Source organism: Gopherus flavomarginatus, chromosome 4, assembly GCF_025201925.1.
Source record: "Gopherus flavomarginatus isolate rGopFla2 chromosome 4, rGopFla2.mat.asm, whole genome shotgun sequence".
Lineage (NCBI taxonomy): Eukaryota > Metazoa > Chordata > Testudines > Testudinidae > Gopherus > Gopherus flavomarginatus.
Genome location: NC_066620.1, coordinates 128,916,080 through 128,938,736, shown reverse-complemented (window position 1 = coordinate 128,938,736; position 22,657 = coordinate 128,916,080). Strand labels below are relative to the sequence as shown.

At 40.7% G+C, this 22,657-nt stretch overlaps 1 protein-coding gene across 4 annotated transcripts in view; it reads right to left on the bottom strand.

Annotated features, from left to right (window-relative positions):
• Nucleotides 1–22,657, bottom strand: part of HS3ST5 (heparan sulfate-glucosamine 3-sulfotransferase 5) — a 281,166-nt gene that overhangs the window by 150,095 nt on the left and 108,414 nt on the right. For 3 of the 4 annotated variants that reach the window (XM_050949821.1, XM_050949819.1, XM_050949820.1), the window contains exon 2: nucleotides 12,641–12,842. The exons of the other annotated variant lie outside the window; for it this stretch is intronic. The gene's annotated coding sequence lies outside the window, so the exon portion shown is untranslated. The remainder of the gene's footprint in view (nucleotides 1–12,640; nucleotides 12,843–22,657) is intronic. 4 annotated transcript variants of the gene reach the window in all.

The following is a 22,657-nucleotide window of genomic DNA, read 5'->3' as shown; positions in this document are numbered from 1 at the left end:
AATGGCAGATAGTACAGACACAGAAATGTAGATGTCCTACTGAGTTCACATTCTGGTCTGCGGAACCATCTATAAGTGCTCCAAGGGATTGTGTATGTGCTCTATATGGAGAGTCCATTTAGAAGATCATTTAATTCTAGGCCTGGTCTACACTACAAAGTTAGATCAATGTAAGCCACCTTGTATCAACCTAGCTGTGCATGTGTCTACCCTTAAATTGGTCTTCCACCAATGTAAGGACCCTGTTACAGCAATGCAGTAGCATCACCTCTCTGAATGGCCTTGAGCCATGGTCAATATACTGAGGTTGACACAGCGCAAGTGTAGACTCTGCATTACTTATGTTGATCCTAATAGTCCTCCAATAGCTGTCCCACAGTGCTTGACACTGACCATTCTGGTCACAGTTGTGAATTGCATTGTCCAGGGGTCACAGAGACCTGAAGGTCCCCACCTTGTTAAAGCCCCATGAATTTCTGAAATGCCTTTTTCTGATTGTCCATCTTGGTGAGCAGATCTAACAGATCTCCATTGGTGTGTGCAAGTGCCCAGCTGTTCATGCTGGACCCAGGCTCCAGGCATGCTCCAGCTTGGAACAAACCAGAGATATTGGGTCTCCCAGAGCCTGTAGGGAGAATAGGCTGTGCAAGCAAGCTACTGACCAGCCATAGAAATGCAGATTGCATCAGGGAATGCAGAAGAGGGATTATGAAAGATTAGCAGCAGTGCTGCATGAAAATGAAAGAACTATGTCAAGCATACCAGAGTGCCAGGAGGCCAACAGCTGATCCAGTGCCAAGCCACAGACCTTCTGCTTTTACAATGAGCTGCACTTCATACTTGGTGGAGACTCCCCACCCCCATGCCACCTTATATACCTCTGAGTAGCCTGAGCCACTGGGTGTGAACAGTGAAGATGAATGGGAGGAGTATGGGAGACATGTGGCAGGAAGGGGTTCCCCTGCTATGGCATGAGCCAGGACCAATCTGAGACTCCACCATAGTCCAGACAGTTGAGACTAGGTGAGTCCAACAGAGAGGAAGGAACCTTGGGTAAGTGTGTAATTGTATTTCTCATTATAATGATGTACTGATGGTACGCCAAATAGGACATGGTTATTAGCTTTTCATTAGTTTACTTGTACTAGAAGAGGTAGAGGTACATCAAGGAGATTAGTATTATCTGCTTTTCATTCCCCTGTAGAGTTAGGCAGGTGGAGTCACGTGGAGCAATTTGTTTATGTACACAGGGCTATTCCTTGAATTCTCCTGAAAGATCTCGATGAAACTTCCATGGAGGTCCTCTGCAATCCTCTCCCAAAGGTTTCGAAGGCTGCCATTCCTATTTCTTCCTCCATAGCAGGACACTTTCCCATGTCAGTTGGTGATAACTTCGGCAGGCACTATTGCAGTACACAGTCTACTGGCATATGGGTCTGGGTGGCTTTGGGATGCCAACAGTAGCTGTGCTTTCTCTGCCTTTGCTACCCTCAGGAGTGAGATATCCTGTGGAAACCAGTGCTAGTATCCAGTGCTATTGCCCTACATCCATAGTTTCATGCAACTGAGCAATTCTCTGATTTCCCTCATCCCAGGTGGGCAATATTCACTATGGCTGGTGCTGTGCACAAGCACTCCAAAGCAGAAATGTCAATAAGCGTGTCTTAATTAAAACTTTAAGGCAGCAAGGGAAGGGAGTTCTGCATCTTAAGTTCTGCTTTCCATTGTGAATATACTGGCAATAGTATCTCTGTGTTTTATTGGCAGCCACTGCAGCCTTGAGGAGTTCCCTCTCCACACCTGTGGAATGCCTAAGGAGGAAAAAGAAAAGGACTCGGGACATAGGTGTTGGAACTATGGGTGCAGGGGATGCTACCACACCCTCTGGCTTGAAATGGTTTCCATCATATACAGGATTTACAGTTTGGTTCAATAGCTCTCAGCACCCCCACTATACAAATTGTTCCGGCAACACTGACTCAGGATGACATGCTCCATGAAATCTGCAAGCCAGTGCTTCAGTGAATATTGCAGACTATCTGGAGAAGGAAAGAACAGAGAGGAGAAAGGCCCAGGAGTCCCAGTAGGAAAAGGAGAGTGAGATGCACCCAGGATACAATGGGGCTTCTCTAGTAGCAAAAACAGATGCTGCAGACTCTTGTGGACCTACAGATTCAACAATCACAGGCTTGCCTCCATTTGCAGTCCATGAAGAACTCCATTGTGGTACCTTCCTACACCCTACCTCAACATACCACTTGGCAAAAGGAGCTAGCATCCCTACCTTTACCACTCCAGCCTATAGAACATTAAGGACAACCGTAGCTGTACATACACTGATCTGTGAGAGCCATGGTTGCTGTATGTGTCGGTAAATGGACATGAATGTTCTTTCCCCTTGTTAAGTTCTGTTCCATAAATATATGTTAGTGTTTAATGTAGTTGCTTTTAAATTGCACAGGTGATTTCCCCTCACAGGTTACTGAATAAAATTATTTTATCTGGAAAATAATTATTCTTTATTAGTTCATAACATATGCTACAAAGTGCCTAGCATTTAGAAAGCACCCACTTGTTACTATACAGTGTAACAACTCATAGGACCAGTGACAAACACTCTGTAATAATCATAAAAGTAGAGCAAGCACTACAAAATTAATATGTGCATTGACAATATTATATTTATAGACATACGCCAAGTACCATGCAATTCCTAACAGCCACAAAACCATAAGGTCAGGTACAGCACAGTACACCACAATGCACTACTGTGTCTCACTGTTAAGGTGCTCTTTCAAAGAGTCCCTAAGTCACATAGCTCCATGTTGAGCTCTTCTAATAGCCCCTGTGTCTAGCTGTTCAAACTCAGACAGCTTCTTGCCCTCTACCCCGGTGGCATCTTTTCCCCCGTTTCTCCAGAGATATTATGCAGGATGCAGCAGGCAGCTATAAGCAGCAGGCAGCTATAAGCATTAGGATTTTTTTTTCACTGAGATCCAATCTTAAAATCATAGACTCATAGGACTGGAAAGGACCTCAAGAGGCCATCTAGTCCAGTCCCTTGCACTCAAGGCAGGTCTAAGTATCATCTAGATCATCTCTGACAGATATTTGTCTAACCTGCTCTTAAAGATCTCCAATGATGCCAGAACCTCCCTAGACAATATATTTCAGTGCTTAACCACCTTGACAGTTAGGAAATTTTTCCTAATGTCTAACCTAAATCGCTCTTGCTGGAACTTTAAGCTCATTGTTTCTTGTCTTATCCTCAAAGGTTAATGAGAATAACTTTTCTCTCTTTTCCTTGTAACAGCCTTTTACGCATTTGAAAACTGTTTCCATGTCCCCTCTCAGTTTTCTCTTCTCCAGACGAAACAAACCCAGTTTTTTCAATCTTCTCTTATAGGTCATGTTTTCTAGATCTTTCATCATTTTTGTTGCAGTTCTCTGGATATTCTCCAGTTTGTTCACATCTTTCCTGAAATGTGGTGCCCAGAACTGGACACAATACTTCAGTTGAGGCCGTGTCAGTGTGGAGTACAGTGGAAGAATTGCTTCTCATGTCTTGCTTACAACAGTCCTGCTAATAGCTCCCAAAATGCTTTTTTTTGCAACAGTGTTATACTGTTCAGTCATATTTAGCCTGTGATCCACTATGACTCCCAGATTCCTTTCTGCAGAACTCCTTCCTAGGCAGTCATTTCCCATTTTGTAGGTGAGCAATTGATTGTTCCTTACTAAGAGGAATACTTTGCATTTATCTTTATTGAATTGAATCCTCTTTACTTCAGACCATTTCTCCAGATACTCTTGAATTTTAATCCTATCCTCCAAAGCACTTGCAAACCCTCCCAGTTAGGTATCATCTATAAACTTTATAAGTGTACTCTGTATGCCATTATCTAAATCATTAATGAAGATATTGAACAGAACCAGATCCAGAACGGATCCTTGCGGGACCCCATTCGATATGCTCTTCCAGATTGATTGTGAACCACTGATAACTGTCTGGGAACGGGTTTCCAACCAGTTATGCACCCACCTTACAACTAGGTTGTATTTCTCTAGTTTGTTTATGAGAAAGTCATGCAAGACAGTATCAAAAGCCTTATTAAAGTCAAATTATACCATATCTACCACTTCCCCTCATCCACAAGGCTTGTTACCCTGTCAAAGAAAGCTACTAGGTTGTTTTGACATGATTTGTTCTTGACAAATCCATGCTGACTGTTACTTTAGACATTATCTTCTAGGTGTTTGCAAATTGATTGCTTAATTATTTGCTGCATTATCTTTCTGGGTACTGAAGTTAAGCTACCAGTCTGTAATTCCCAGGTTGTCCTTATTTCCTTTTTTATAGATTGGCACTGTTTTTGCCCTTTTTCAGTCTTCTGGAATCTCTCCTGTCTTTCATGACTTTTCAAAGATAATCACTAATGGCTCAGATATCTCCTCAGTCAGTTCTTTTGAGTGTTCTAGGATGTATTTCATCAGGCCCTGGTGACTTGAAGATATCTAACTTTTCTAGATATTTTTCAACGTGTTCCTTCCCTATTTCAGCCTGAGATCCCACCTCATTTTCACTGGCATTCACTATGTTAGAGGTCCAATCACTACTAATCTGCTAATCTTGAGAGTAAACACCACCAGCATCCCTTCAGTCTGACAAAAGGGAATTTAACTGTCATTCTACACCTGCTGAGCTAGTAATCGAATTTTTCCTTGGTGCTGTTGAGGTGGCTGGTGTATCGCTTCATGAGCCAGTGGACCAAGGGGTAAGAGGGGTCTCCTACAATCACTTATTGGCATTTCAACATTGCCAATGGTAATCCATAGTTGGGAAAGGAAGTCCCTGCATGTAGCTTTCTGAATAGCCCTGTGTTATTAAAGATCCAAGCCTCATGCTCCTTTCCTGACCAGACAACATGGATGTTGGTGAAGCATCCCTAGTGATCCACCATCATGTGCATAAGCACAGAATAGTAACCCTTTCTGTGGATGTACTGTGTAGCAGGGCAGTTTGGTGCCAAAAGAGGGCCACCCATTGCTCCACCACAGTTCAGGAACCCCATTTATGCAAATTCTGCATGTTGCTGAGTCACAGTTCTGCACAGTAGGAGACAATTGATGGCCCTGAACACTTGCATAACAATGGCTACACAATGGCTTTTCTTATTCCAAAAGCTTTTCCCCACTGACCAGTAGCAATCGAGAATTGCAAGTTTCCACAGTGCAATCACCACCTGCTTCTCCACTGTCAGTGCAGCTTTAATTTTGGGGTTCCTGAGCGCGAGTGCCTGGGTGAGTGCAGCACACAGATCCAGCCTCATGCCTTGTGCATCCAGAAGTTCTGCAGCCACTGCTAGTCATCCCAAGCCTGCATTATGATGCAATCCTACAAGTCAGTGCTTGTTTGTTGACCCAAAGTTAGTGCTTCACCATCTGCAGCTGCTCTGCGAGTGTTAGCAACAATCTTGCATTTGTTCTCACTATGTCCCACAGCAATCCATCCACCAAGAAATCATCATGTTCTGCACTAATTTGGTTCTTATGGCTCTGCAAATACGAGAGGATCATGCAATGCTTATGACAATAGTACAGAGCTGTGCAGGCTCCATGCTTCTATCAGAGGTGGCAGACAGTGAGGAGGGCCACATGGATTCATGGGATATTTAAAAAACATGCAAAAATTATGGCTATAAATGATATTATGGGTTTAAGACAGTTGAATGCTGGGAAGTTGACACCTTGCTCCCAGTCACCCCTGCAGGACTCATTTCTGCCCACCCTGCATTACCAAAACTACCCGCTGCATTACCAAAACTACACGCTGGACAGTGACAGTTTGCATACTGGGATACCAATCCATGGAGCACTGTACTGTGCATCAACATCAGCACTTCTGGTGAGTACATGCAGCACCAAAGCAAGTAGCCAAGTATGCATGTGCACAAGTGATATACTAACTACAGCAGCTTTATGCTGACATAACCTGCGTCGACTGAAGCTTGCAGTGTAGACATGGCCTTATTCTGCACAGGCCTCTTGGACACTATCAGGGAGATGGCTGTGTCTTCAAAATGTCCTTCACCCATTCACTCCAAGAGGTCTAGAGGTATTCTTGTGATCAGTGGAGACACTCTGCAAGGGACTGTGCACAGGATGAGAGGCAGAACAGCTGTGTAGACACTGGTCCTCCATGAAGATGGTTTCTTATTAGAGTTTGCAGGCAGGATATACAGTCTGTTCCTCAAAAAGGGGCAAACCCTGGCTCCCCCAAAAGTATGATATGGCAAGATCTAAGTCCTTATGCATACTGAATCCAACTTTCCTAACCATGTATCAGTTTTCTACAGCATTCGTCACTATAGCTAAGACTTCCCGGGTAAATTACATCTGTATGGTGAGGTCTCTAAATGACTTCATTGAGTCACCTGCTCTTCTCCTCCCAGGTAAAGAAGGCTCTGCTTGGGGTACATACATATCAATATAGGAACAAATCAACATCATGCCAGTTATGCCAAAATACCTTATAAAAAGGGGCTCTGGTACTGTACTCAGAAGATGGTCAGACTCTGCATTAGTCTGATTTCCCCTGGAAGCTTCTTTTATAACCAACCCCCCACAGCAAATGTTCTTACATCTCTAGTTGTCATATGCTTCAACCTAGCTCTGTAAAATATGTTGTCTCAGGAGCAGAGCTGCCTATGCATGTGACAAATAAGGGTATAGACAGGTTGAGATCCATTCAGGCTCAGTGAATAAATGGCAACTGGACATTGGTCCTGTTCTCCAAAGCCAATGGTCAGGAACTAATCGACAATATCCTGTCTTATGGAGGGGGTGGGGTGCGATGTGTAAAAGCTGGAGTCTCTAGCTTATATCCACATTCAGCTCTAGTTATAGTGAATTGCAATGATCCCGTGTGGAGAACGCATAGTTCACTGAGGCTAGATCCTCCTCTGGGAGAAAACGATGAAACTGCCTAGTGAGCTATAGTGGAAGGCGGCTTTATTCACCACTGTTGCTACCTCATTATCTAGGCTTAACAAAAAGCTGAAAAGACTGCAAGACTTCACATTACTTTGCTGAACAAGGCTCAGATGTCTTTAGTGGAAAGGGATTCAGCCATAGCTGTCTGAAGCGGAGCTCTGGTAAATATTTTTAATCCCCTAGTGGGGATCACGAGCTGGTTTCAGGGGATCTGCAGGGTCCCATGGGGCTGAAACTCCAAGCCCCATCACACCTCTCCTCATGGAGTGAAAGGCTGGAGACCCCCCACTGCAGCTGAAGCCTTGAATTGGTATGTGTGTATGGAGAGAGGTGGCAGGGAGGGGGACTCTGGGATATAATCTATAAGAATTTAAATCCTGGGGACAAGAGTTCTAGTGCTCATTCTGAGGCCACAGTTCAGCAAGGTTCTTAAGCATGTACCCAGTTTTATGTATGCACATAGTATAATTGAGGATATATGCTTAAAGCTAGGCACATACCTAAGCCTTGCTGAATTAGGAAACAAGCATTTCTATAACTAATATGATCAGTTTGAGCTAGCGGTTCTTCCAGGAGCTGTTCTCCTCTACATATTGTGACGGCTCTGATTTAATCTGTGGAAAATTACATACACAGTAATCTACAGATGTATTCACCATCTTTCCAAGCAGTCTCCTGTAAGGATTGAGAAAAAACAAACAATGGAGGGGAGGGGGGCAAAATCATGGATCATCTGTGGGATGCTGCAGGTACAAGCTAATGGGGAGGAGGAGCTATTTACCCACCACTGTTCTCTGGGTTCTGTTGGATTCAGTTTTTGTGTGGAAGGACTGCAAGACCAGGCCAGGTGCATTCAGTGTTGTGAGAAAAACAAAAACAAAAAAATATTCTCCTCAGTGACTGAAAGAACAAAAAATCCTTGTGAACTAGTATATCCAGGAACAACCTGAATTAATGGTACTAGTAAGTGGAAACTTAATGCACAATAAAACAGTCTTAGTACTACCACAAACCCACATCTCAGTACAGATAATAGAAAAATAAAAATTGTTTCTTTCTCCAGTGAATTTTGGCCAACTGACATTTTTAAACATTTTCATTTTACTTACATGGAAAGGACAATATTCAGAGTATAACTTCTCTATTTAATAATTTTCTTGTGGTGTGTTAGAAAGGTTAATGTATTAAATTTGCATTTTTCTAAAGACAGATTATTTCTCTCTTTGCTTTTTTCTATGTTCTGCTTCTTTAAATAGAAGTGTTATAAAATGACTCCTTCTTGAGAGGTTGTCCAAAAACCAAGTTTCCCCCTTCCCACCAATTTTCATGCTCTACAAGCTTTGCCATAATAAACCACTTTGCATGTATTGAAAACGAGTATTACATTAGATGAGGTAATTTAAGTGTATCCCATTTCACTTGGTGAAACTAAGCAGCTTTGCATTATAACTATGTTGAGCTAATGAGAACCTGCTTGAAGTGTGTGTTACCTGGAAGTGAAGTTAGCTAGTTATATTGCGCTGCAACTTATGAGTCTGCAAAATGATGGCAGGAATCCTGCTGTGAGGGAGATAGAAAAATTATTATAATCTACATTCCTAAATTGAATGAGCATTTTGCTCAGCAGTAACCTCTTGACAGCAAATAGTCTGAAATTGTGTCCTGCTGTTTAAAATGCCGTTTGTTTATTTTTTTAAAACCAAGTGAAAATTTCCACATTTCTTTAAATCAAAGAACTTTAAAATCATATATGGTTAAATTACCAAGACAGTGAAAGCTGCTTATCATTCCTTTTTAAGTGAAAACTGTTTGATGTCCACATTTTATTGACAGTTAGGGACAAATGACTAGAATTTGTTTGAGGCACAAAGTGGGTGAGGTAAAAATCTTTTATTGGACCAACTTCTGCTGGTGAGAGAGACAAGTTTTAGAGCTTACACAGGGGTCTTTTTCGGAGACCTGGCTGTTCACCAGTTTGTGGTCTTTTTCTTTATTTCTATGATCTTTTTAATACACTATTGTCTGACGAAGAGCTCTACGTAAGCTCAAAAGCTTGTCTCCCTCTCACTAACAGAAGTTGGTCCAATAAAGGATATTACCTCAACCACCTTACCTCTGTAATATTCTGGGATCTACAAAGCTAAAACAACACTACATAGAATTTGTTTGGGATTCCCCCCTATGATCTTCATTATTTAATAGGTGGTACATGTGAAGCTTATCATAAACTTCCTTGTTAAATTATTGCCTTGACCTTGAAATAAGTTGAATGTTTGCAAGAATGTTTAGTCTGTATAAAGGGAAAATGTAATCCCAAATATATATATGGCAATAGTGTATTGGAAAGATCATATAAATAAAGAAAAAGACCATGAACTGGTGAACAGAAAGAAAATGAACTTCACCAACAAAAGAGTGGAAAATAGTTTAATCCTGTCAAATCCTTTAGCTAAGAGAATAATGAGAGAGGGTATAAGTAAAAAAGCCTGAGGATTAGTAAGCTTTGGAGAGAATTGAAATTGTCTAACAATTGTTTTCTGTTACTTTCTTCAGGTAATACGTGTGGTGGGGCAAACTGCAGTGATTTCCACATTGGTGTGCAAGGGAAGGGGAGGCAAGCATAGAGATCACCTTCCTGCCCATCCTTTGTTCATGCGGGTACGGACCAAGGCAAATGCTTTGTAGGGTGAACAGGAAAGGGGACAATTGATGTGGACAGTAGTGCTCGAGTCCCTAAAAAAAATAAAAATAGAAGAGATGTGTCCAGCCCTGGAGTGGCACCTCTTTCAAGCCTGCTGTTGACTGACATCATAGAAGGTTGTGCACTACACCTTTCCACAGGAGAGGTAGTAGTTGGGTGCTGGGGATCATGCTGGCCCCAACACTCTAGGAATTTTGCCTGTGTCTGCACCCTGCACACTGTAGAATGCCTCGGACTAATGCCATTTGGCTTTTTTCCCTCTCCTCTTCTGTGCAGGTATTGAATGAAGAGAGACCATTTCATCATGCAAATACCTAATCAGATTAATTTGGTGGTTCCTGATATTGGGTCAAATCTTAAAGTCCTTACCCATTCCTTACTTAGGGAAGATTCTCATTCACTTCAGTGAGATTTTTGCCTGAGAGAGGACACCAGGATTAAACAAAAAATGAATAGTTTGAGAGATATGAAAGATTGGAGGCTAGAAATGCCAGGGCACCACATACTGCAGAATAGAGCTGGGCAAATACTACACAAAATGTATTCACAAACCTCTTGTTTGACTAGAAACTGCAATTTCATTTGGATGTTCTCCACAATCCTTGATTAGTATTCTGCAAACATTCATATGAGTGTGATAGACTCTATGAAAAAAAATCTAAGGCTTAACAGTCTGCTGCTCTTTCCTTCTGTCTCCAGAGTGGACCCCCAACAGACTCCAGAGTTTAGATTCTGGCCTCACAACCTGATATAAAGTTTGGGACACCTAGGGACAAGTCTCTATGACAAGGAACTCAGATTTCCTCATCTTTAGTCCCCTTTAGCATGAGAGAATTCTCATGGGAGACTACAATCATTTACAGATTGCAAAACAATCTGCCAATCAACAAGCTATGATAGTCATCATGAATATTTGTATCAAATAATCAGCTTTAAAATTCTATTTTAGAGTTTGCTGAATGTTACATTTCACTCCCTCCCCCCAATTTTAACTACGGTATTTTTACATGGTTGTTTTAATAACCTGTTATAGAACTAGGCAACATCAAGTTTCAAAAAAATGACAAAATCTTAATTAAAAAGGGTAGGGAGGGAAGAGAAGGACTTTTGCAAAATGTTGCAATCCTCTCCCTTCTCTTCCCGAAACTGATACTAATATTTATATACACACTTCATCCTGCTGCCATCGAACACAATAACAAAACTCTGACTTCATTAGAACAGGACTGGAAGTATACTTTGAACTTGGTTGAATTTTTATATTTCTCCATTTATTTTTATATTTGGAATAGGCAATTAGTGCCAATGGGATGCATTCTCTTTTGACAAAGGATTGCTTGTTTTCCGTCTCCTATTTTCTGTGCATCTTTACATACAGAGCATGGATATGCAGTATGCATGCAGTAGTCATAGACAAAGTAACAGACAGAAAGATTGATTACAAGGCTGTAATTCAGTTGAGGCAGCCTGGTGATATCATCTGCAATGAAAGGAAAGCTCAATCCATATAGTTTACAATGTCATCACAATGCTAAGTTTGAGCTATATCTTTATCAATCAATATGCCTCCCCCTAACCATTGTAACAGCATATGGAGAAGAAGAAGAACAGATATAATTCTCAAAAATTATTTATTTAGAAAAATAGCCAGGGTAAATAGATTGTGGTCTATCGAGTATTTTTATCTGAAGTTGGAGAAAACAATTTTGCTGAAAATTCCTACAGAACTTTCTGCAAAAGAAGGAAAAAGGGTGATGGCAATCATATACACAGTCAAGGTCAGAATCGTCTACTCCTTCTCTCTGTTACGTTCAGCAGTGTTTCCAGTTCAGTGGAAAACTGCTGTGGAATTTAATTGTCCTTTATTTATGATATTATGACTTGTGCTGGGAGCACCATGAAAGATTTAAGTAGCTCATTACTGTTTGGCCCTGCAAGGATGCATATGTACCTATTGCTACTGCAGGATCCCACAAATAGTCATTTTCATGCACACATGAAGAGCTAACTGGTTAGAAGTAGATTCACAGAAGTAGATTCTTCCACATATATTTCATACTGTTATTTACAAATTAGAGAGCAGCTGAACCGACTGAATAGGTAGGAATGCGTCTGTGATGGTTTGCTCAAACCCTGCCAATACACTTTCATCCTGACCTACCTCAATTGTTCTCCAAGGGAAGAAATGGAAGCTCCATTGTTTGGAATACTTAAACTGGACTGGACAAGGCACTTGTATGGACCAGTCCCGCACAGGCAGGGAGATGGAAAACTTGATCAAATAGTACTTTTTTATTTCTATGATTCTCTGCAGCTGGGTTGGAAAAAAGCTAAATTGAATTGTTCTAAGCAACTGAGGGTCCTATTCAGAAAGGCACTTAAACACGTACTTAATTCCATCTGTAATCAGGATTGCATTTGAACATGAGTTAAAGTGCTGTCCAGAATAGGGATGATTTCCTGAATTGGGTGTTGATCATCTAGAATTAATGTATTGTACAAATATTTAATTAAATTCTGATTATCATCAAAGAGCTTCCAGAGAAATGAATAAATGAAACTCATAATGAATTCAGTTCTTTTACCACATTTAATTGTTTTCTCTGTACTTTGGCTAGCTTATTGTACAGATAATGTACTTCCATTTGGGAGAAGTGTGGCCAATTTTTCATTGAAGTGTGATATCTCACATTATCTATATGGACCAAATTCATTGCTCAGTGAGTATGTGGAGTCCCATTTAATCTAATGAAGGAATACCTGCTTAACCTAGTGGTAAATTTGGTTCACTGTGTTTTGTGGCAACATAAATCTGGCTAGATTTTTCAATGTTCTCAAATATTTACATGCTGAATATTAATCACCATTGTATATAACTGATATACTCTATATTAGTAATGGTTACATTAAATTCGGAAACTTCAGGCTTTTAGAGCGTTCACCAACCTTGGTGTCCTTATGCACATCCAGAGAATCCAATACATCTACTTTAGATCAAGAACATTCAAAGAGGATTTAATTCATCTGTCTTCAATACCCAGAAGTCTTCAGTGCTTACTAATGAGAGTAATGAAGTGATAAAGCAATTCCAGATATTCAGATGGGAAAATCAGACATCTCTACTGCAATGGTATGCAACTTGTTGACTCTGGAAAACAGAAAAAAGCCATTTGCAAAATTCTGAAAAGAAAGATTACTATTCAAATCTGAGAACAAATACTTTACAACAAAGCCCACTCCATCATAGGGTTACTATTTAGAACAACCAAACGCCCCCTTTAAAAAAATCTCAGATGTTCTATTGAAACACAGAAATCTAAGATCCACCAAAGCAATTTAAGTACCTAGCTACCACTTCAGGTGTCTAAGTCCAAACTTTAGCTCCTCAAAAAACCTGCTCAGCTGCTAGCTAACCCTGTATGTGCCTGCATTCCCTGGGCACCTAAGTTTCCAACTAATAAAGTGCCCTAAAAATCTAAGTGTGGTCAGCACAAAGCCAATTAAGTCAAGCTGCTTAGTGCCTAACTCTGCCTAAACTCTGGTAGCCTTCACAAACTAGGCACCCTCAGATTCTCACCTATGAAGCCCAGCCTGGCAGGCAATTTCAGATGCTGCCTAAAAGCATGCCTACTGGATCACACCCTGCACTGAGATGGCAGCGCCCTCTTTTACACACTAGGCTACTATTTAGAATACACTATTTAGGCGCTGAGGTTCAAATTCCTCCTCTGCCTAATGGGGAAATAGAACTTGAACCCAAGTCTCTCCCATATTAGGGGCATGCCCTAGCCACTAGGCTATAAGGTATTCAGGGGGCAGGCTGTTCTCAGTCTCTGCTGTAGGAGCTGTTGCATTTTGTATGAAATACTTAAATAGTAACTTAGCCAGAGAGAGTGAGAATGACTCTACTGCCCTACTGCCCAGTGGCTAGAGCACTCACCTTGGGGGTAGGAAAGAGGTGAACTGGGTTGCAGTCCCTGATCCATGTAATATTTCAGTACTTTACACAAAGTAGAACAGCTGTAACAGAAGAGATTGAGAGAGCTCCCCTCCCCTCTCCAATACCACATAGCCTAGTAGCTAGGACACTCTCCTGGGATACAGGAGGCTTGTGTACAAGTCCCTGCTCCAAACCAGGCAGAGCTGGGGATCTAAACCCAGGTCTCACACATCCTGATTGAGTGTTCTAACCACTGGACTATAGGATACAGTGAGGGAGGAGGGGAAGCTCCATTTCTTTTTTTTTTGTCTGTTTGGCTTAGGCACCCAGCTCCAGGAGAGGGCTCATGACTGAATCCAATGTGGAGGGAGGCACCTCCTTCTGGCTATGCCTGTGTGTGTTGCTTTCTGCACTGAACACTAGCCAGAAAGAGTGTTTTTTTAGCCATTTTATAACTCCTAGAAAAGAACCCAGCATTTATAATGGGATTACCATGTCAGATGCTTCTCTAGAGTAAAGGCTGATAAAACATACAGGAGCTTGTTTGACTATCCTTGTCTTTTTCTGTTCTCTCCTCAATAAATCATGCATATTTATAAACGTAGCCAGGCATCCATATCCAAGAACTGTAACACAGATGTGAATATGAATATAGTATCTAATTGCAACCCCTATATAACCACTCCTAGCTTTGGGCATGAACAGAGCCACTTTCTTTCAAAGCAAATCAAGCCCCATGTGCTCTGGAATACAGCAAAGCCCTCAAAAACCATCAATGCCAACGTCAGCTGCCAAAACAATGAGCTTGTCAGGGAAGAAAAAGTTCTGAGTTCAGAACAAAAGTTAAATTGAAAGGCATTGCTACAGCAACATAAGGAACTGTGTGTCTGCTAGAGTTCCTTTCATCCTTCTGGGCAGAAGAACCTCACAGCACGCAAGAAATACCATTGGCTTTTGTCACTACAAACAAAAAATAGTAGACTAGTTGATTTTATGTAAACTGACCTCAGTTGGTGCAACACAGAATCTCTGAATCTGATACTGGAAAAATACAAATTAGAACCCAGGAAGCAATGGACAACAGAACATCACTCAGTGAGCTATTCTCCATCTTTTCTTTGCAATGAGAAGTGTTTATTAAAATCCTTTTATCTATGCTACATAAATCACTTACACATGGATCTATAATAGTTTATTTCTGGCTGTTATGCTATTGTTTATTTGATATATGGCTTACAATATTGAATGTCTTTTTTCATCAGAAATATTTATTTATTAATAATTCAGCAGATAAATGGTTTTAGATTGAGCATTTTAAAAATGTAGGCAAATCAATGAAAAAGGACACAAGGCCATATATTATATGGATATAATAATTGAATCTCATGCATTAGACGGTTAATGTCCCAAAAGCTCTGTTTTTTCCACACTGTAAATGTTTCAGAATAAACATCTAATAAAACCCATTTCATTTATTGCTTTGTGGAGACTTATTGCTTTTGTGAAAACTTGTTATTGAACACTAATGGAAGTTAATACACATGTTCACATCCAGAAATGGGCTAGAAGAAAAGAGGTAAATTCATCTCAGACTAATGAAGATTACCCAGAAATAATGATTCACATTGATTTCAACAATAGTTATACACAGACTACAGGTAAAGAGCACAGGATCAGACCCAAAACAGTATTTGAACTAGCATACATGTAGGGTCCTGGCAAATTCACGGCTCTGAAAAACGCATCACAGACCATGAAATCTGATCTCCCCCATGAAATCTGGCTATTTAGGGGAGACCAGATTTCACAGAGTTGGGCTGCCGGAGTGCGGCAGCTGCTGGCCGGATCCCACCTCTGAAGGCAGGGTCATTGCCAGCAGCAGTGCAGAAGTGAGGGTGACATGGTATGGTATTGCTATCTTTACTTCTGTGCTACTGCTGGCAGTGGCGTTGCCTTCAGAGCTGGGTGCCCAGCCAGCAGCCGCCACTCTCCAGCCACCCAGCTCTGAAGGCAGCAGCACAGAAGTAAGGGTGGCAGTACTGCAAGCCCCAACAATAGCCTTGCGACCTCCCATCCACAATTCCATTTTGGATCAGGTCCCCCCCCCAATTACAATACCATGAAATTTCAGATTTAAGTATCTAAAACCATGAAATTTATTATTTAAAAAATCCTATTACCGTGAAATTGACCAAAATGGACCATGAATTTGGTAGGGCCCTATACATATGTGAGAGAAGGGGATGACAAGAGAACCGGGTGTGCTAAACCATAGAATGTGGCCCTGAGGGTCTTATCTCATCACATACAAGGTATATGTTGAGAGACAAAAAAGGACAAGGTTCTATGTAAACTGGTAGCAAAGAATACAAAAGGTTGTGTTGTTATTCTTTCATCCCGGAGATGGAGAAGGGAATGGAAAGCACTAGACGAAGGGTATTCACATCTCATGTGATATGTAGGAAAACTGGACATGCAGTTCTGAAATAGTGAAATTTAGAGACATACTATCATGACAATATATTACATCAATAAGAGCCACAATTCAGCATCTGAAAGGTATGCAGAAGCATATTGATATATTGATATATTGTAACAATCAAAATGAGTACCTATTACATGAAAAAAATAAGCTTCTTGTTAATGAAGAATGAAGGCTGTATATTTAATTTATTTTTAAATTCAAGAAATACAAAAGATATGAGTGACCAACCACATGGATTCCACTCTTGCACCTCAGGTGCATGATTTTGGCCAGCAGTGTCCTTTGGTATTATACCTGTGCCCTAGATGCCCTCATACACAACCTAACCAAGAAACATGAAAGGTAGAGCGGCCCCAACCATCCCTCAACTCTTTCTTACAGCAGTGAGATGGAACCTGCCTCTCCACATGGTATTAGCATTAATGTTTCTTTGTTACTAGTTAGCTTTCCTAGGTAACACCCACTCCTGGCGACAGGGTCACTGGAATAAGGGATCAGAGTGACTGTGACATGGTATAAAATTTCCAAGTGCAAAGCTTAGTAGTGGCAGTATTTACCGGAGCCCAGGGTATAGGAAGCCTGGGTTGTGCTGAAGCTGTTCTGCTGAAGTTCATGACAGCTCTCAAAACAGAAAAATCTCTCTTAGATTGATTTACAAAGCTGACAGGACAAAACCATTCCAGAGTACACCTGGGCTATTCATGACATTTGCAGAGAGGGTTAAGCTTCAGGCAGTAGCCTCAGAGATTATCAGAATTGGTCTCCCACTGCATAAGAACATGTTACCAGCCAGCCAGGTTAGAACCAACTAGCCACATTAGAGCTCATTGCAGTAGCGCATAGGCAGCCTCTGCTGCCCGTTTGAAGAATGTTCCTATTTCTGAAATTTGTAGGACAGCCATGTAGAGCTCAGTCTACACATTTATACAATCATCACTAGAGGCTTCCAAATGGAATGTCCATTTTGGTAGGGCTGTCCTGCTGTCATTGTTTAAGTAGGACTCCTAGTACCCATCTCCAAGGAAACAGACCATTACTTGCTCATTTCCAGAACTGGAGTCCATATGGACAATCACTCAAGGAAGAAAGAATGGCTACTTACCGTACATGAAGTGTGATTCTTTGATCTGTTCACATGAATTCCACAACTCACCCTTGTTCTCTGCTACAACAGAGTTTTCTTGGATTCGATACGGGCAAAAGAATTGAGGGATGGTAAGACTCACTTCACCTTTTATGCCCTTAGATGGGGAGGTGCAAGGACATCTATGGGGCCACGTCTTCACCCTACACACTGCTGGCCAAAGAAAGATCTTGTGCACATAGGGCCATGTGTACACCAAGAGTGGATTATATGTGGATAACACATCTCAAAGAATCACATTTACTGTATGGTAAGTGAAATAGTGTCCCATTAAGAACATCACATATGCTGTATATGCTATGTATTATGTACAGGTAAATTGATTATCCATATGTCTCAGGAACATGTGAAACCTTCTGCAAATCTGAGGTTTGGATAAATTAATTTCAGTTTCTAAATTAAATTTTGATTCAAGGGCCAAAGTGAATGTCAAACAATCCAAAATTCAAGCAAGCAGGAGACTGATGACTGAACTGTACTTACATATTTAGAAATACAAGGCTCAATCTTGTCCCACAAAAGTCAGTTTTGCCACTGATTTCAGTGGGTCAAATGGAAGATGAGGCCCAGTTACAGCAATATACAGTAAAAGTTTGCTAACTGCACTTTGCTAATCTATATACTTTGTAATTCACACAAATGGGGCAGTCTTCCTCATGTTCTCATAAAATAAACACAAGCAGAGTCCCACAGTGAGTTACTATATTACTAAGAATGAAATCTTAATATAGAATATGGGCAAGTACATTATAAAATATCAGAAATTGAAACTCCAATAGTTGTCCAAATAAATGAACATTACATATTTTTGTTCACTTACAGATTGCCGAGAGTCTCCAAGTCAGTGTGAATTAGTGAGGTTCTACTGTACTAAAGCATGCATTTAAGAAAAAAACAAGACTAGACTAGACAATACCATGGGCTGGATTTTGCCATCCTTCGTTATGCTAAATGGCACCTGGATTATTTCACTATTAGTCCCACTCATTTCAATAGGATGGCTCGTTCTGTAGGGTACTGCTTAGTGCAAGTAAGGATCTCAGAATCTGTCCCCGTGTACATACAACATGGCTACGTTAAAGCTCCTGCAGAAAATTTAACATTTGCATTTCCTAACTTCCTTGATTTAAGTGCGTAACCTGAATATTGTGTAAGTGGAAGAAGCCTAATTTTCTCATTCTTGTAAAGAAACAGAGAAAGGAAAATGAAAATGAAAAAACTAAAAAAACCCACTGTCTCCTACATGTGGGGGGAAGCATGTGCCATAGGGCTGCTATGTGTTCCTCTCATGCAGGCAGGGGGAGGGAGGAAGCAGCAGGACAGATAGGGAGTGAGTGGAATCTTGACTCCACTCTCCACAACATGCCTGGCAGCCTAGTTACACCAATGTGTTGACATTACACTGCAGCAAATACAGAACTTTTTCAGTTTACTCCCTCCCTGGAGCAATGGGGAGATCAGAAGAGACAGTGACTCACCCGCGCACACTACCACACTGCCCCTTACTGAGGCTTGATTGCAAACTGACAATCTGGCCCAAAATATTTTGAGAATGCAATTTACATTTAAAAATGTAGTCCTTATTGTAGGATCCATAACAAGTGATTTCACCCATATAGTCATACTTCCTAAATGCTTTCTAGGCTGTGCACAGAGGATAATATCCATATTTACTGTTACATGCATGGACTGTTCACATTTTGCCTCTGGAGACGCATAAAGATAAATATCAGCTACTCATTCAACCGAGCCCATCTTACCAAATCTTACAGTCTGGAGATTAAAAACGTAAGCTACAGAACTTGTATAAGCGGGCTTCTTTGCCCCCATGCCATCAGCATCCAGGTTCCTGCAGCCTCAAACCCTGAACCTCAGCAGTATAGGCAAACCTAGAAGAAATAACTTTTTTTTATTTTTCCGTTTGAGAACTCAGGGGCAGCTTAATGTTAACCTTCACCTCCTGTTCCTATCTCTTTCATAGACTGAATGTTTTGTAGACTGAAGGAAACATTAAAAAATTTACCTTATGGAAGACTCTAATACTGATGAAATACTCCTTTTCCAACTCTAATTTCTCTGTTTATTTTATTTCTTTTAGCCTTCATTTCCGCAGCTTCACATCTGGTCAGAGTGAAGAAAGGCTTCACTGAGAAAGGCTAACCGAGAAAGGCTTTACTACAATTTCTCATGCAGGCAGATAGTAGAACCTAATCCTATCTAGAACCTCATGGGGTCAGACAATTCTATTCACTCTAAAGCAAAACTCCATCTTTTGAGCTCAACCACTTATGTATTAACTACTCTCCTATTGACTGCTACAGAAAATCTTTGCTATAGTAATACTTGTTGGTGGCATTGGTGTTTTCCATTGGCATGTCAGGAATTTCAAAAAAGAACTACCAGGTACATGAGGTAGCATTGTGGGTGCATTATGTACTGTTTGCTTAGTACATTAACAGATGGAATTAGTTTATCACTAACTACTCAGTGTTCTTAGCATTCTAACAAAATTTTCTGAACTGCAATATGAACTAAAACCTCCTGTATGTAGTTTGATGTAGCCATGTCAGTCCCAGGATATTAGAGAGACAAGGTGGGTGATGTAATACCTTTTATTGGATCTGTTGGTAAGAGAGACCGGCTTTGGAGCTTACACAGAAGAAGAGTTCCAAACTTTGTCTCCCTCTCACCAACAGAAGTTGATCCAATAAAAGACATTGCCTCACTTGTCTTCTGTCTCTAAAAAGCTCCTGGCCACTAAGATCGCAAATAAGTTACACCCATGGTAACAAAATTAACTAGCCGTTTCCAGGGCCGGTGTAACCATTTAGGCGACCTAAGCGGTCGCCGAGGACACTAGGATTTGGGGGGGTGTCATTTTCTTCGGCAGCGACCACGGCGGCTGGATCTTCAGCCTCCCCTGTCACTGCTTAGGGAGCTGGGGCAGGGGAGCGCGAGGAGGGCCACCTGCAGCAAGTAAAGGGGGGGCCCCTCAGGGTACGGGCTTGGGGAGAGGACGCAAGGTGGAAGTTTCGCCTAGGGCATGAAACATCCTTGCACCGACCCTGGCCGTTTCCTGTTTTTTTCCCCAAAAGTATTGCTCTGTACTGTGTAACAGCCGTGTTTGAGTCAGCATAATCGTTTCTACCTCCAGTTTGCTTTTGTTGTGATCTCATATCTGCCCAAATACTGTCAACCATAATTACTCTAACTGCAGATTCAGAAAACTTGGTTCCTTTCTGGAGCCAAAGTATCTATTCCAGTTGCAGACAGATAGGCTGAAGTTTCACAGTATTTTCCTGTTACGTTACATTCATTAACCCAGCACTGGCTAATTAAAGGTGGACACCATTTCTTGTATTCATCTACCTAAAATATCAGCTTTGATTTATTTCTTGAAGAGATACGAAGGCATGACAATCCCTGTTGAAACGTTTCACTATTGCTTTATAGAGATACCGTACCTTATTGTGATCTCTCACCAGATTTACAGAGGTGTAACTGCACTGACGTCAATAGAATTACTCTCGATTCATCCAGGTGTATGTGAATTCAAAATCAGGCTTAGTCAACTATACAGGCTACTCCCAACAGCATATTTTACTTAAGCCCATTAAAGAGACATTGCTAATGAATTTTTTATATAACATCCTATGTCCAGAGTAAGCCTGATTCTGCTATCAACTATTTCAGTGTACAACCACTGTGTTCAGTAGAATGAGATCACTTTAAAACCAGTGAGATGTCAGATTTAGTCCCAATGATTACTTTTACAGTTCTGATCAGGAACTAGAGACAAAACTAGAGCTGCTCAGTATTTTTTTTTCCCCTCAAGTAAAAAAGGTTTTTCCATTGAAAAAAAATCTTTTTTGATAGAGGAAAGTTTTAATGAAAAACTATTTAACGTCCAGTTTTTTATGTTTATGACTTCTTAAAATGATAAAATAAATATTTATGAATAATCATTAAAATTCTGGGAATTAAAATTTTCAGCTCTTAAAAAGGTAGGTAATGTTCTTATCTAAGAAAAATGAAGATTTTTAAAAAAAAGTCATTTTGAAACCCTGGAAAATGGGAACATCTTTAAAATTTTGGATTTTTTCCATGATTTCCTCCTCCCCCTATTTTTTTGACCTGTGCTAGTCAGAACAAAGGGATTTGAAAATAACCTGTCCACAACTTGATATCTCCTACCTGTGGCATTCTGTCAGCCTGCAGACTTCTGGAATTGAAAGGGAAGAATTGTTTTTTTCGTAGGAAGACAATAAAAGGAATGAGAACTGTCGGAGTGTCATGTGGAGGTACATGAGTGACAGAAGCCTCCTTGTTGAGGAAGGAAGATGGATAACTGAAGAAACAGTTGCCTTCCCCTTGACAAATGTTATTTGTATTCTTCCCTTGAAAATAGTCAAGGCCAGCATTACCTGGAGAAGTTTCTGGGTTAATGTAAACTATTTGGTGCTAATGAATTACCATATTATTTTTCATATATGTCAGATTTATAATTTAATTTAATACACTACTGGAATGTGCTCAACTACCATGGTGATCATCACAATATAAAAGCCTGACTAGAACTGAGCTGGACTGCAAGTACACTGAATTAACAGCGCATAGGAATATTGCACTGGTGTACAAGACCTCCCCAGCAAAAAACTCTGTTCATAAGTCTGTTCCTACAGCTCTGGATCTCAGCTGTCGGAAAACTGTCAATTATTATGTCAAATTGTGGAGCATATTGTGGGTTTGATACTCTTGGAGCCCAATTCTACAGAGGTTCTTCAGGTACAGGACTTGCATGGAAATAAATGGGAATTCTTCACACAAAGAGCTTGCAGACTAAAACATAAAAAGTTTAATAGGGACCAGGATGCAAGACAAAAAAAAAATAAATATTTCCAGCACTAAGTGTTCAAACATGATTTTATATGAGTTCTTTTATTTGTCTTCTGGTTTCTGACCCTTACGGTGCATTCAGGGCAAGCTATTCTCTGCAACTCTAAGGTTCAGAAATTCACTTTTTTTTAAATGAAAGCTGAGTATCTCAATGTAATCATTTCATTCCACAGCTTTAAGAAAAAACAAATGTCATGAGTCTCACAGTAAAATCACGAGAGCGACAATGCACCAGCAGGCAGTAAGCTAGACAGCACTCATATTCTCTTTCAATTCCCTCTTAACCCTCTTCTCCTCTGTATCAGATATGAATTGACAGATTAGGGTAAATCTGTCACAACAGGTGCCCTGGAAAAACATCTCACTGGCTATTCCCCAAATCCTAAAACCCACAGTACACACTGGCATAATAAATACAGGAGCAGGGCTGGCTTTAAGGTGATTCCCAGAAATCGGGCCCCACGCCTCCTAAGAGGGATCCGCAGCATCCAGAAGAGG